We start from the raw sequence: 10,351 nt of genomic DNA, 5'->3' as shown, positions 1-10,351 counted from the left end.
TGCAATACTTTGGGTTGTATACACTTGGTTACTTTCTTCCTTTATACTTGTTCAGCGACCTGAAGGTAGAGCTATTCCAAATACCTTCCATATTATCACATAAAGGGTTTTTAAAGACATAAAGACAAAGAATAAACACTGCAAGTGATGGAAGCAATGCTTTTTAAACATTTTTTTTTGGTAAAGAAGCTTTCCTAATTTCCATCTATGAACATGGGTGCAGCAGACTTTGCTTGTGGTTGACCCTTCTTTTTAGTCAATTTGTGACAGAGTCCATATCCATCTTCTTTTCAGTGGAAAAAGTTGCCAAAGTAGTTCTTACAAACCAATTTATTTTCATGGTTTCAAATTACTTTGGGGAGTCTTGCAGACTAAACTGGGGTTTCAGCTCTTTTCATAGTATCTTTGAGCCAGTACTTACTTGGTTGCTGTCTACTGCTTCCTCTCTTCTCCTTCATGACTCTTCTTGGGCAGAGACACACACTCTTCAAGACAACAGTGAAAAAAACCTCTCATATTCACTTGCTTAGTAAGAAAGGACAGAATATATTTCTGGATGAGGGCTTTACAAAGAGATCATTTTCTCTCAGTTCAGCCCTCAAATCACACAAATGCAGAAAAAGGACAGTAATGATTAAATGTCACTTGTTTTCAGGCTCATATTTATCAGATTCTGTGTGGACTTCACTTTAGAGAAGTTTAATTTTTAGCTTGTTTATTTTGATTACTAACATAGCCAAGCCTTACTTTCTGCTATTGCTGTCTAAGCATATTAGCTATTTTTTGTAGAAGAAAGACACCTTAACTACTTGGAGATGAGACAAGCGGAAGATAAAGACTGCCACCTATTGTTCCAAAGTAAAGCACAGTTTCTACATACAGCAAGAGACCATGAACATCCTGAGTTCAGTGCTCCTGCCATCTCTACCACTTTCCCAATACAAATATTTTGGTTCCCCTAACATATGAACTTTTATCTAAGTGGAATCCATTTTGGGTATATGCCTAATTTATAAATTGAAAGACTTTTCCACGTTTCAGTGAATGGCATCAACAAACCAAATTCACAGGAAGCATAAAGTACCTGTGTGAGGTACTTAATGACAAGATGTATTTGCTTTCTTTTCAGTTAAACCTATGTATGTGAATTCCATTATTTATTTACAGTGGAGGCAAGAAAAAGTTCTATTTTTTTTTTTTCCTCCTCTGAATATTCATCTTCACCTTGTCATTATCATGGAATAGTCTGTCAATCGTGTAAAACTACTGAAGCCCATTAAAGTCACATAGGTACTGCAGACAAAATGGACAGATACTGTGAAAATTTTGATTAAAATCATTAAATACAGGTCAGAAAACAGTGTACTGAAAAGAAGACAAATTAGTTGACACAGAGGGGAGACAAGGTGACCTGATTATATATTGTTAATTTTTTATCCCTTTCACACTACGGTACAATTAAGACTCTTGACCATCTGTCCAGTACTACTGGAAGTCAGAACAGATTTTCCATAAATCTAGCAGCAAGAACATGACAAAAAAAAAAAAATCTAGTGTCACCAAATAATCAACCTTTGCCTGCTTGGCTGAACTGGCTGGGAGACCAGAATCCAGGGCTCAGAGACTTGATGCCTATGTAGACATGAAATGCACTGTTCAAGCACTACAGCCCTGCAGAGACAGTATGGAGTATTTTATCCTGACATTTTTTAAGCAAAAGAGCTGTCAGCTGAAAGAAACATTGTTTCTAATGAAAGTGATTAATGTTAAATACAATAAGGTTCCCTCTATGTTTAAATAAAATGTCAAGAGTACACATAACAGAAATAAATATTTAGTGTGAATCCTCAACTTGGAAGTTATCTAGTCTGGCCTTTGTAAGAGGTGCATAGATATTCTGGGAATTTCTACATAAATCAAAAAGATTCTGAGACAGAGAACTCAAAATACTTCTCATTTGGACAGAATGACATTATTGGAAGAAGGATAGCTACCAACTGTACCCTTGGATAAACTTACTCCCTATTTGTCCTGCTAGTGTTTTTACAGTTTATAATTCCCAGTTAAAATGTGCCTAACTTTATCCTCCTGTCATGGAAATGTTTAACTGCTACAGAGATCCACGAATGAAATCTGAATGAATTAATTTTCAGAACATTAAGAGTTAGAAGGTTATATATTGCTGTCAATATTTTAAAAACATGATGAAAAAGATGCAAAAGATAGAAGATATACAGTTAAAAAAAAAAAAAAGAAGTTGTTTCTTCTGTTATATAACTTTACCAAACTACATACCCTTAATGAAATATACAGGCCACAGAAATTTTCAGTGACTATTGAGAAGAAGGATGTGTGGTAATGTCTTTACAAATAATGTGATTAGTGAAGGTATGGGTATTAATGTCTTTGGAATGGGGCTTACTGTCTGTACTAAGTTTGGGCAACTGGTTATTTCAGAGCCCAAACAAGGGTCTGCACAAGCCTGAACTTCTGAACTTAGGCGTGAAATAATAGGTACAAGGGGGGAATATGTGGCAGGTGATTTTGGAGGGAAATATGTGGTAGGTGGTTCAGGAAAGTTGTACCTTCCTAGTACCTCAGCCAATGGGGAAATTAAGAGAACAACATGTGGCAGGGTGTTTAGGATAAAAGGAGGCTGTGCTCTCTGAAACCCTAGGAGAGAAAACCCTGTGGGTGTGCGCCCCAGAGGACCTTCTCACTTTATTTGAATAAAGCTGAAGGACTCCTCTGTCTCCTTTTTGGACATAACCCTCTGACATTTGTGAATATTTCTCATACTATTACATTTAAACAGCCAGTACTCACACTGTAATTTATAACTCAATGCAGAGTAACAGAAGTTGCAGCAATCCCCACACTCTAGATAACTGTATCAGGAGCAGGGCAAAATCTGTCCCACTGGCATAAGCTTCTCTGCTTTGGACCAGCAGTGCTTTGTTTCTGGTATTTGCTGCCATCTCATGTATTTCAAGAAGTATTGCAGTGGGATTTTAGAAGCCAGCATTCCGTACATCTGAAATAATTTTAGATAGCTATGTGACTGCAATGTGAAGCAAATACATTACTTAAAATCCTGAAAAAATATTTTAGTGTTGCTGCTATGTGATATGGAAATGACCTACATTTAAATCCAAAATAAAATATTCTGCTACAATTTGGGTGAAATAGCATGCTGTGACCAGTTTTCAACTCTCAGTACAATGAAGGACATTGACATGCTTCCAGACTTTCAGCAAAAGGCTACAAAATTGTCAGGGAGTGGAGAATATGAGAAGCAACTGAGGGAGCTACGTTTGTTCAGCCTTAAGAGGATGAGGGCTTAGGACAACCTTACTGCTGTCCACCACAAGCCAGTGGGTAGCACAGAAAAGATGTGTGAGAAACAAAAGCTCATTTCTAAAATTTTCAAGGCTTGTTAAACCTTTACAAGTACAACAAAGGACTGAAGAGGGAAAAAGAGCAGAGCTCTGTAAGCATATGACCAACAACCACGCGCTCATCTACAAAATGGCGGCTCCGCCCTTTATACCCCTGCTGGTGCATCAGGCAACACTGCCCCGCCCAAAGCTGTCAGTCAACTTCTTCTTCACCGCCCATTGGTGGAGACTTCATCCTTGCTACTTGATTGGAGGCCAGGTGTTGTCACCTATAAATATGCCCCACCTCCCTATAACAGGCCTTCCCGATAGCCGAGGCTGTCTGATGACAGCAATGCAGAGGGGGGAAGGCGACTCTGGGGAGAACAGTGGACGTCCAAACTACAAACAACGACCTCAGTGGAACTTCTCTTAACATACACAAAATATTAACCTCTTAACTGCGAGAATGAATCATCATATTACCCATCTATAACAGATGGAGCTTCCTTGGAAAAACACAGTGATCAGACAAGACAAGCACATTCATTTCAACATAGGAAATTCAGGGCATATTGCGGAAAAAATTTTCACCATGAGTGGTACCACACTGAAACAGGGACCCAGAGGTGTCATGGAAGATAAATTTGTAACTCAAACAGATGTCAGCTCCTCAGGAGGGTTCCTGACCACTGTGAAATAGAGAAAATACACTATCACACAGCAAAAAGACTGCAAAAAGACTATTTTTTTTTGTTGTTGTTCAGAGGTTTGTGCTGTTTGTGCTGCCTAGATATTGCATCAGCAACTTAAAACACAGGTAAGGGAACTTACAGGTTATCCTTTTCTTTTAGAGGTCATTGTCATGGTACCAGGTTTTTTGTTACTAGCTAACAGTAACCTTAAGGCATAGCCCAAAATATGAAAGGCAGGAAGAAAGTGCAGAAAAGCTTACTTATACCTCAGTAATTAAAAGATTCTTCCTTCCAGGTAGAACATGCCAGCAAATTCACAGGTGCTTTGAGATACATTCTTGCAAGACAAGCATGTACTGGAAACACTGTGCCACAGAGGTTTAATAAAGCCAAAATGCTGATTTATTGATCACACATTGCTCCATAACTATTCTGAAAAAGGCCCCCGTCCTTACTTCCACCTATCAAAACAGAAGTTTTTAGCTCCTGGCTTTGAAAAATGATGTCAAGGCATAGCTTTGCATAGTCACAGCACTATGAAGATTAATGCTCTCACACTACCCATGTGCACCATTAGTCCGTAAGCTGGGGCTGCTTGAGCCAGTGGCTGTGGGAGGTGCACACTTTGGCAACACTTCACCACACTCCAGGGCACTTCGTGGCCTCACAGAGAGTTGAAACCTGAAAGAACAGATGAGGAGAGTCTTGATTCAATACTTCCAAGAGTTATTGCTGTACTTTCTCTTCAACAAATACTCTGCATGAGTCTTAGAGATCACATTTGAAAACAATGTAAAAGTCATCAATCTTTTCTGCTTCATAGTGAACTAGCAAGCGGGTAACAATGAGAAACTGCACTCAGCTGTACTTTTTTCTTGTAAGCATTAAACAAGTATTTTATTAACCCCACCAACGGTTTAAAGAAGAAGGCAAATGACTCCCTCTGTTTCTTCTACTCATGGTAAGTGATATGAAATGTGTCTCCCTAGGCAGAAGAGGAAGATTAATTTTAGGCACTGCTAGACATAGCAGTGCCCTACAGAGATATTCAGAGATAGAGCTGCACAAATTTTGCTAGTGCATAATACTGTGTTCAAATGAAAAAATAACAGCAAAATTACAGCAGTAGGTATGCTCCCCTCAAAAAGAAAAAAACAACCCAAAACCAAAACAAACCAAACAAAAAAACCCCCCAAAAACAAAACAAAACAAAAAAAAGCCCAGAAAGTTCTATATTTTCAGGCTTCTTTAGTACTAAAAAATGTCATTGACTCTCAAAGATGAATGTAACTATAACTTCTTTTAACATAATAGATATATTTGAGGAAGGACTCAAGTGGTATTGTCCTTCAGTCATATTCTGGTTGTTTTTCACTACTTTCTAGAACACAGCAAGCAGAAGCAAAATAAAAGATTAACATAGATTACTGATGAGTAAGAAAAGTCAAAGCATATCACACAGTGATTAAACCACAGTCTGATTCATTTTAGCAGCATCTGAAACAGTCAAAATTATACTGCGCCATGGCACTTCAGAACGGAAAGACACCGCATTGATCACTATGGGCCTTTGCCACCAAAAGCAACATTAAACTTTTGCAAACAAAATCACATTTGTACAGCAGTACTGATTGATAGGGGACACTATGGCATACAGATTGATTAGTGTAACCATGTCGACCTTGCAGCTTGCTCTGAGAGAATCCACTGTTCCTACGGACCTGAAAGGTCCTGCCAATTCGCCTAAGTGTAGAGGGACTTCTTCACAAAAAGGGTTATTAGTGGAATCGGTTTCCGAGGAAGGTGATGGAGTCACCGCCCCCGGAGGCGATTAAGAAAACATCTGGCACTCAGTGCCACGCTCTGGCTGACTTGGTGGTGTTCGGTGGTAGGTTAGACTCGACGGCCTCAAAAAGTTTTTTCCAACCTGTGATTCTCTAACAGACCGACTACGCTCTAAGCTTTGCGCTGGCATATTCCCCGGGTGCGTCCGGCTGGGCGCACCGGCTGCTCACGGGCCGGGCCCAGAGAAGCGGGCAGGCCCTTTCCGGCCGCCGGAGCGGTGGGTCCGCCCCAGAAGGCTGCCAGAAGGCTGCCAGGCCGCCCCGACCCGCGGCGCCCGCTCCGCCTTCCCACAGCGCCGCTGCCCCGCCCGGAAGCGCCGCTCCCCCCTCCCGGCACGTGACGCGCCGGGCGCCGCTCCCTGGGTCACGTGCGCTGCCCCCTGCGAGCGCGCGTGCGCATCCAGCAGCTGTCATCCGAAATCCGGGAGCGAGGTGCCTGCTGTGCGGGCACGGCAGCGGCAGCCTCGAGGGAACGGGGGACCCGGCGGCGGCAGGGAACAGGCCTGTCCCTGTCCGTGTCCCTGTCCCTGTCCCTGTCCCTGCCCCTGCTGTGCTCTGCCCTGCCCTGCCCAGTCCCGTCCTGTCCCCTCCCGTCCCACGCCGCCCCGCCCCTTATCCCTTCCTCCGGCCGCGCCTGCCCGCTGGAGCCTCTCCCGGACAGGTGCGGAGGCAGCGCCGAGCTGGCCCGGGCGGCGGCCGCGAGTGTGCGGCGCGGAGGTATGGGGCTGGGGGCGAGCGGGGGAGGCGGCGGGGCGGCCGAAGTGCGTCGGGCCAGGTCGGAGCGGGGGTGCGCGGCGGGTCCCGGCGGCGGGGCATCTCCGGGCGGGCCCGGTTCCGGGGCGCGGGGCGGAGCGGCCGAAGTGCCGCCGGGCAGCTCCCGCAGGCGCGACGGGTCCCGCGGCAGCCCCCGCGCCGGCAGCGGATGGGTGCGGGGGCTCTGCGCCGCGGACGAGAGGGTGGCGGCTGCGACCGAGGTGAGGAAGCGAAACCGGCAGCAGTGGGAAAAGTGGATCTGGCGTTCCTGCTCGCCGCCGGCTGTTCTGGGTCGGGACTGCCGCGGGAGCTCTCCGGGAGGTCGGGCGGGTTCTCCGCGTGGTCGAAGTGCGTGGACGGAGTGAAATAGACCTTTTTCTCTCTTCATGTCTGTCAGGGATTTGATGAAATTGTTGCGGGCTTTCCAGGTAGTCTCTTTTTGATGCAGCTCGTTCGTTCCTGCATGTAGCTAAGACTTCAGGGTTGTGTGCTGAGTGAAGAACCGAATTAAGCGCCTGTTCCACATCTGTCCGTGGTTGTAAAACGCTTTCGAAGCTGGTTGTGGGATCAGATCTCTCTGTCATGGTACTAGTCTTCTCTTGATGAGGTTACTCTCCTCTGATTTTAGCTGAGAAAGTGAGTGGGAAGTGTGTGCGAAATATTATTTCTCATAGGTTAACTATATTAGGAAAAATACTCGTGTGTCCGTGTGTTGTTTAAAAAAATTATACTACCTCAGAGAATAAACGGCATTTATATTTTACTTTTTGAAGTGCAGCTTTATGATTCTTTCCTGAGAATTACCAACTATAGGAACTGAAGTTATTATTTAGTGGCTACTAAACCAGCACCTTTTAAGCAGAATCACTTTTTCCACAAGAAAGAAACTTAGTGACGCCTAATGCCGTGGGGTTTTTTTTGTGTCTATGGGATAAAATTGGTCTTGGGCTTTACCTTTATTTCTGCTTATACTGTCATAAGTAGCTGGTGGCATTGCTTCACAGAAGTATTTTCCAAACACGAGAAGATGGAAAACACAAATATGATTCCTGCTTCAGTAGTTAAAATGAGAGTAAGTTGAACTACTGGCCCTCATGCTGTTTTTTTTCTCCAGCTTAGGTTTGGAGTGGTGTTGGTGTTAGCATTTTCCTTTCTAGGGATTGACCCAGGAAACAATATGTATCACTCAGATATGTAGACATAGTTAAATAGCTGTTGGATCAGAGCTGGAATAAAGTATATGAGAGAGAAGTCTTTGGTCAGTGCTTGTTTTAAAAAAACCTAATCTGATTTTTGTCTCCGATGTCTTTTTTTTTTTTTAATGGCAAATACCATAAAATAGGGGGAAAAAAATCAAATCCTGTAAGTTTTACTCTTTAATTATTGCTGAGTATTGCATGGAGTATTTTGTATCTCTTGAGCTAATTTCTAAACAAATCAAATAAATAGTTCTGCAGTAAATCTGAGTGCACAATCAGTATTGCATTCAAATAATAAAATTATGTTGTCAACTGCTCATTATTAGAATATTCTTCAGGTAATATTAGCAAACATAGTAATTTTTTAAAAATGAAATTTTATGCTTAACTGTATTATAAAATATTGGGTCAAATAGGTTATAGATTAAGGACTTTCTGGGTTTAAACAGCTCTTAGTTGGTCTAATTCTTAGTTCTGCAGGTAATTCACTTTGATATTCAATTTTTTTCTTAGTTTTCTTTTAGTGAGATATATTTCATCAGCATTATGCTGAACAGAATGTGAATAGGGTTGTGGTGCTATTGAAGGTGGTATTTCCATCCTACCACCTCCAGTATAAATTAAAAAAGCCTCACTGTAACAGCTTTTGAAACAAGAATTCAGTATACATGGAGCTTCAAAGGGAAGATGTATTACCTGTTAATATAAGGTATTTGCAAGATCTCTGAATGATCACAGGGATGGTTCAAAAAGTGATGTTCTGAAATGTTAAGATTTTAATACTTCTCTAGTAAAAATCTCCATAGTCACTTGATAGTTTGATAATTCATATCTCAAAATCAGCAAGTGATGTAATGAGTTTTTCTCTTGATTTTTGTTTAGAATCACAGAAGACATAGGATATTTTGAAGACATGCAATATTTTATACTTGGAGGGTAGTAATTGTTGTGTAATCAAATCATATAACGAAGACATTAATAAAAATTTGCTGGTCCAAAGTCCCAATATAAATGAACATTTATTGTAGTTTTGTTATATGAAGACTTAAAGTTTACTTCAGGTTTCATAAGTGGCACCGTATGTCATAATTAATTCTACTGCAGTCTTACCCTTTCCTCCAACTTAATTTCACCTGTTTACAATTGTGGAATTGCACATGGCAGTTGAGTTGTTGGCTTTGTCTGTGTGAGCAGTTGTACAACTGAGTTATGCAAGTATGAGTACTTTTATCCGTAATTTTGTTTGTGTCCAACTCCAAAAATCATGCCATGTGCCTGAGAGCATTGTCCAAATGCTCTCAGGACAATGCTCTCAGGCTTAGAGCTGTGACCACTTTTCCTGGAGAACTCATTCCAGTGTCCACCCACCCTCTGGTTGAAGAACCTTTTCCTGATATCCAACCTAAATCTCCCCTGACACAGATTCAGGCCATTCCCTCAGGTCCTGTCACCGTCACCCCAGAGAAAAGATCAGTGCCTGCCCCTCCTCTTCCCCTCATGAGGAAGTTGTGACTGCAATGACATCTCCCCTCGGTCTCCTGTCTCCAGACTGAGCAGAGGCCTTAGCTGCTCCTCATAAGGGTTCCCCTTAAGGCCCTTTAAGTTGAACTTACTCCTTTTGTCTGAAGAATTATTATGGGTAAGAGCCATGTAGTTGCCAGATAGCATTCAGTGAGTTCATTGGGTGATCTGCCACTCCTGTTAAATAGTATGTAATTTCAGGGGCCTGGGATCAGTCTGGAGTGAGCTTTTGGTCATGCAAGCTGACCATATGTGTGCTTTCAGTCATAACAACAGAAAGGCATGATGTTACTGGATGTGGCTTGGCCACTAGATATTTGGTCTGTGGTAAATTAGGCCAAAATGTGAGGGCAGGGGTATTGGAACTAGTCTTTGAATTACAAAATCCTTTATGAGGATGGAAGTGCTCACACTGAAGGGGAATTTTTTTAGTAGTGCAGAAATGCAGTTTCAGGTGTTCCCTAAGTAAGCAGGTTTAGAGAGAGAAGTCCATCTTTCTGTTTCTCAGGTTATAGAGCCTCATTTATGTGTTTGGTGTTTCTTTGTTTTGTCTTTTTCTTCCCCTTTCATGCTGTCCATATTCAGCTTCTAATAAAGGATTTGCTGTATAGTGGTTCCTTGTGAAAATTATTATCACAGTTGCTGTAGCATATCCCTGAAAAAAAGATATATGTTTTGATTTTAAAGACTTGTGAAGTCATAGAATGTCCTGAGTTGGAAGGTACACACAAGGACACCTGAGTTAATCTCCTGGTTCTGCACACAACCTATAAGGGTTATAAGAGCTGTAGGGGTATCTTTCGGGAGGAGACTTGTTAGAGGAGTTAATTAAATGCCATATAGGCAGAAATGACAGACCTACTAAAACTGTGCTTTAAAAAGTGCTTAATTGGGAAGGAGTTCACATCTATCCCTAGCAATATTATAGGCTGCATTAGCAATGAATATTTTTCTGAAATTTT

The 10,351-nt window shown here is 42.1% G+C and overlaps 1 protein-coding gene across 1 annotated transcript in view; it reads left to right on the top strand.

The window, feature by feature from the left end:
- The first annotated feature begins 6,582 nt into the window (after window positions 1-6,582).
- KDM4C (lysine demethylase 4C) overlaps window positions 6,583-10,351 on the top strand; it is a 252,607-nt gene continuing 248,838 nt past the window's right edge. Inside the window, exon 1 of the mRNA XM_059492547.1 lies at window positions 6,583-6,633. The gene's annotated coding sequence lies outside the window, so the exon portion shown is untranslated. The remainder of the gene's footprint in view (window positions 6,634-10,351) is intronic.

The sequence above is a fragment of the Ammospiza nelsoni genome, chromosome Z (genome assembly GCF_027579445.1).
Source record: "Ammospiza nelsoni isolate bAmmNel1 chromosome Z, bAmmNel1.pri, whole genome shotgun sequence".
Classification (NCBI taxonomy): Eukaryota; Metazoa; Chordata; class Aves; order Passeriformes; family Passerellidae; genus Ammospiza; species Ammospiza nelsoni.
The sequence above is the reverse complement of the archived record's forward strand: the minus strand, read 5'-3'. Positions and strand labels throughout refer to the sequence as shown.